The sequence below is a fragment of the Denticeps clupeoides genome, chromosome 5 (genome assembly GCF_900700375.1).
Source record: "Denticeps clupeoides chromosome 5, fDenClu1.1, whole genome shotgun sequence".
In the NCBI taxonomy this organism is placed as follows: domain Eukaryota; kingdom Metazoa; phylum Chordata; class Actinopteri; order Clupeiformes; family Denticipitidae; genus Denticeps; species Denticeps clupeoides.
In genome coordinates, this window is record NC_041711.1 from 30,315,328 (window position 1) to 30,321,619 (window position 6,292).

Genomic DNA, 6,292 nt, shown 5'->3' on the forward strand with positions numbered 1-6,292 from the left:
CATAACATCTGGAGCTCATATTTCAGAAAACTTTATGCTTAACAGCAACGTGTGCACTTCACCAAGAAAATGGAATATGCACTCCTACTAAACACACTCACTCACGGGCCTACATTTTAAGCCCAGTGTGACACATCCCAGCAGCGCTTTGTTTTGCTGCCGTCTCAGCACACTCGCAGTCTGAATAAGAGGGCTGTGTCATATCAAAGCAAAATGGAGCAGGAAGTGGCCTTCACTTGCAGGTGTGTACAGCAGAAGCTTTCCTTTTATTCTCATTCTGATGGCTAACATCTGCAGCGTTTTCGTCTCCGCGCGGCCTCTACTGAGAGCGTTCCTGGCACTTTTCCGTACCTCTCCGGAGTTCCATCGCGGCTGGGTGTGTTTGTGTGCGTGAGTGTGTTCTCATGTGTGTAAATCTAATTAACTCTGTGCTGATCAGTCATAGAGATTCTCTCACGAGAGCCGCCATCCCTCTCTCCAACACAACCTGCCTGTTTTCTCATATGCACTCGGAATAACTTGTATTATCCTCTACCCTTCTTTTTCCTTAGTTCTATTTTCTTTTTCTTCTTTCAGCTAATAGCCTTTGAATAGCCTTGACTTTAATTTTTTTTTGCAGTCGTCAGCACCGTATGACTTCTTTTCTTTCAACATTTTCAACATTTATTATGGAGCAGTGGTGCTCACCTCAGGGACAGAGTTACTCTTCCATTCCCTTGCATAAAGGTTCACGTCCCTATTATTCTAATTTCCTCCTTTCCCCCCTGCCTTTTCCCTCCCAACATGAGCAAGGTATACGCAGGGCCATTTCACATTAAAGAGCAGCCACGCTCCTCAAAGAAATTAATTATGTCTGCTTCTGGGCACAAAGTCCAATTTTTATTTTGACATTACTTATGCCATTAAGTTTTCTGGCTCCTCTCTGTTTTTTTTTTATATGGAAATTACCATTGTGATAAAACTGTGATTTGTACAATAAAAGCTTAATGAATCGGTTCCCCAGATTCTGGTTTGGGTTAAACACAGAATGGCAATTATGGCCCTGAACGTCAACTGGAGGCCGATTATCGGCACCCTTCACTCAGTCAGCAATTGAGCAAATGTAGATACTAGCACATTCAAAGCAGGGAGAAACGTATTATTGTTTAAATTGGAAGTTAATTTAGTCGTATTGAACAGGGGATTGTATGACTGCATATAAACAGAAAGCATTTCTACAGGCATTAAGATTTGGACCAACCCATTGCGGGCAGGCCAGGTCTGGCGTTTGCACTGAATTGGGTTTTGGTTGTCATTTATCAGCGCAACGGCTTTTCATCCTGCACAGAAGAAAAGTATTATAGAAGAAAGGCCACAATTATGAATATAATTTAGGCTTGTGTTTTTGTTGTGAAACTACTCGCTGCTGGGATGAATGAATATGCCGGGCCACCGTCGTCTAAACCTAACCGACTTCTTTTAAGAAGCTGTCAGGGCCATTATGTTAGAGGACAAAGGACGTTTAGAGAAATCTATTGATGTCAGCCAACAAAGTAAAATAGAAAAATACTAAAAACTGTAGTTTTTATGTTCACTGTCGGCTGGGGAAGTGTCTATAGAAGTCGTCCAGGGTGCTGTCTGATCATGGAAAAATCACAGAATGGTGAACATTTCACAATCACTTGATATAATTACAAAAGGGTATTCTTTCAAGAGTCTCTAAATGTTCTTCCACATTAGTCATGATGGTAGGTGTGGGTATTTTCTCTGAAATCCTGATTGCAATTAAGTTAAAGCAGCACAGCAGGAGCAAGAGTACAGAGCTTCACTTTCTTTAATGGCTGCAGGGGAAGAATACAGGAGATGTGCTTAACACTTAAGCACACTGGCAACCTCCTAGAGATAAAGACATGAAACAAGGGTCACAATAACCAAGGGCGGTAGAAATACATAGACAGACAAGAAATATTTAATTGGAAAAGTGCATGAAATTTAATAAGCTTAGTTTAAAATGCTTCTGATGGGTCTCACACTCAGATTTCTGGATGAACTGGTTTTATTGTATTTCATGATTATTATATTCATATACATTACACATTTAGTGACAAGTGCCGTGAATGGCTTAAACATGGTTTTAAAAGTATAATAAACTCATCAGCCACGGTAATTTGATTTGACCTGCTGTAATTTGACCCCACCAGGGGCAGTGGTGGCCTAGCGGGTAAGGAAATGGACCCGTAATCAGAAGGTTGCCGGTACGAATCCTAAACTGCTAAGGTGCCACTGAGCAAAGCACAGTCCCCACACACTGCTCCCTGGGCGCCTTTCATGGCTGCCCACTGCTCACCAAAGGTGATGGGTTAAAAGTAGACTACACATTTCGTTGTGTGCAACGTATGCTGTGCTGTGTTTCACAATGATAATTCCTTAACCTTCTTTAATTATTCACTCTATAACAATCTATCAATAATTTATTTAGGACTATTTTTACTTTTTGTCATCTTTCTGAAGATGTCCTTAATGCAAAAACAAAATCTGAGCAAAATAAGAGAAAACAACACAGGACCTGACAGAATAAAAATATGACATTTCTACAACCCTTCAGCTCCCTGTGCATTTGACATCATGAAAATCTCAGTGGAGCCTTGGCTGGAATTTACGACGTGTGAATGGTGCTTGAAATGCCAGTCAGGACTGCAGCAGTGCGCTTGTATTACTTTAAGACCTGCTGGTACTATACAATCTGATTTATTTCAGCAGGATGGTTTAATGGTTCATTTGCATTTGTGATCTCATTGAATCACCCCAGTCATCCCCACGCCCCTGTTTTGTTTATTTTTTGGTGCATCCTTGTAGAATGACTTTCTTTGAATTGAGCCATATTTAGTAGCTCTAAGTTCCATACACACACACACAAACCAAGACCAACTAACACACACTGGAAGGTACAGAAGCTATGAGTAATGTGGAGCATACACCAGGTTTGTGGCTGTTAATGAGTGGGTGTGTGAAGTGGAAAATGTGAACCCTGTCTGGGTCTGGACTCACCAGTGACGCTACTGTCTGAGTCTATGGGCCCTATTTTCTCTATGCAAGCAAGTGCTCTGTAATATAAGGTGGGGACATTTCAAATACATACCACTGCTAAGTGCTTTTTTTAGGTGCACTGTGCTAAAACAGAGTGATATTTAACATGTAATTTTTTTCTAATAGAACAGTAAATTAATCAGAATTCATAATTTATAATCATAATGTGATCAGTAAACAGAAAAAAACAACAACAAATAAATTCATACAAAATAAACATATATTATTATAAAATAAATACTTCTAAATTAAAATAATATTATGAGCAGTTTGGTCAAGTTACTCTAAATAAAAAGGCTTTACTTTTACATTTCTTTTAGTATACTTCTTTTGAGGACCCCTCTCCCTCATAAAGAGTGATATGATTAGAATATCGTACAGAATCTGTAGAGTACAGTCTGTGGCACCCAAGAGCTCAGGTAATCTGCTAATATCTGTAAACTGGCACTTTAGTTCACTTGCAGGTGAAGGAAAAACCAAGCAAACTTTCAGAGAACTGGGACATGCTTGTGAGACAAGCTCTGGATGCTGGAATGTCCTAGAAGTGAAAACCAATGCAGCTGTTCTTTTAAAATTACTCGGTCACCAGGATTTACTTTATTTAGTTCCCAGTACATATTTATATCTACTTATTTATAGGTGCATTTCTGGTTACTATTACTACCACTGTTATTATTATCATGCCTGTTAGTTATTGGTCTTCCTGGTGTGTGTACCAGTGCACAAGAAACCATTGTTAACTCATGTGAACACTGTGTCTGGGGAAAGGTAGTGGACCTGCATGCACCTACATGCCACCCGTAGGCCTGTCTCTGTGTGCTATCCCATATATGTTTTAGAGGTAAAGGTAGCCAGATTATAACATAGGGACCGTCCCCCCTGGAGTAACTCAGGGACACATTAGAAGTAAGTGGGGTTCCTAGGTGTGTGTGTTACTTACCAGACTACTACCACATCATATCATGTGGTGCCCTATGATCTAATGTGCTTCCTCTGCCTTAATTTCTGCCTTCAAACAGACAAGTCTCATCCTGGCCATGACTACAAAGAGCCCATCCTGCTTAATACTCTCCAGAAATCAGGTTACCCCACTGCCTTTTACAGAGGTTAGCACTGGCATTGCATTTCCCTCCTCTTTCCCTATCTTGAACACTTCATGTTTCAGCATTATTAAAGCTTTTACTTTTGTCTGGGCTCAGCGATTAAATTAGACAGTCTACGCTGAAAAATATCAGTTCATATCATTGTAGAACCGAAGTTCAATTCAGGGTTAGCTAATGTGCCTTTTTCCTTTTTTATGGAAGGTTGCAAGGAGAGAAGTGAGATAAAGTGTGTAAATGAGTCACTGGAGAGACTCATCTTTTGTTTTCAGCTAAAGAGCGCAGAACTGGAGTGAGTTCAGCTGAGCTCACATGAGGCTGATGTTCAGACACACACACACACACACACACACACACACACACACACACACACACTATGAACTTATAAAGAGACATCAGAAAAAGAATCATTAGCACCCCATTGGAATATATATAATATAATACAGTATATGGAATATATAATTTGCATGTAGAAAAAAACACAAGAATAGATAAACTGGAATAGAGTGCCCTACCCGGCTGGACTCCATTAAGCCGGTTTCAGACCAAATGGCCTTCATTGAGAGCATTGGTTTTCAGCACAGAAAGTAGGGGTGGTTAATGCCATCACTGGAATGCACCAGCCTCCCGAGTAGAGCTGTAATAAGGCCTTAAAAGTGAGGCCTGAGTCTGACAAGTACATCACCTGACTGCTTATTTACCACGCAAGCCGGAGCCCTGGTTTGGGCAAGGATTTTCAGCTCTGCTCGCGACCAGGCAGAAGATCAAGGCATGTGCGCATCTGAAGAGCACATAGTTGAATTTGAATTTACACACTGTGATGCATTTGTCATGAACCTATGAACCAGAAGACCACAACACACATCACATTATTTAAAGCTCTTGAATGTAATATATTTAATTTAGCAGTGTTTTTATTATTTTTATAAATAAAATTTTATGAAATTTTATGACAGTAAAATGACCCCTGAAGTCTGATTAATCAATTATACCAATGTTCATTTGTACTGCTGTAAGGTAAACACTGCCAGGTCACAATGTCAAAATGGTTAATAATTAATAATATTTATGCATAATTTACTAAAGTAATAAAGTGTAATGGTAAGGAATTACATTTCCAAAGTAATTTTCTAATCTTCCCAACACTGCTGGATATATCCAGTGGGTACGGAAAGTATTCAGACCCTCTTACATTTTTCACTCTTTGTTATATTGCAGCAATTTGCTAAAATAATTTAAGTAAATTGTCTTCCCTCATTAATGCACACACAGCACCCCATATTGACAGAAAAACACATAATTGTTGACATTTTTGCAGATTTATTAACAAATAAAAACTGAAACATCACATGATCCTGAGTGTTCAGTATGACCCTTTGCTCAGTATTTAATAGAATAGAAACACCATTTTGATGTAATACAGCCATGAGTCTTTTTGGGAAAGATGCAACAAGTTTGTCCCACCTGGATTTGGGGATCCTCTGCCACTCCTCCTTGCAGATCCTCTCCCTTCCTGAGCACTCTGGAGAAGCTTTTTGTCCAGGAAATCCCTGTACTTGGGCGCATTCGTCTTTTCCTCAATTGTTGTCCTGTCCCTTCAGCAGCAAAACACATGATGCATGATGCTGCCACCACCATGCTTCACTGTTGGGACTGTATTGGACAGGTGATGAGCAGTGCCTGGTTTTCTCCACACATACTGTTTAGAATTAAGGCCAAAGTTATATTTTGGTCTCATCATACTAGAGAATCTTATTTCTCACCATCTTAATACGTTCCGTACCCACTGTATGTGTGTTTGTGTGTATGTGATCTTTTATGTGATCTCAGTGTATCCTCTGTGAAGCACTTCAAACATAAAAAAATGCAGAAAATGCATGTTCTTTATTTTCAGGAGTAATGTGTAAAATGTGTTTCCTTTGTTCAATTCCTCTGCTAAGCATCACTTTAAATGCAGCATGAATAGCGCTGTGGATCTGGCATACTGTAAAAGCACCAAGCCTAATGTGTACCCCCTCCCTTTCCTCCACCTGTGTCACCATGATGGATTAAACCCAAATAAATGCATTCATCTTTCAATTAGCACAAGCGCTAACATACCGTGGGTGGTGAAGTAATCCATGAAC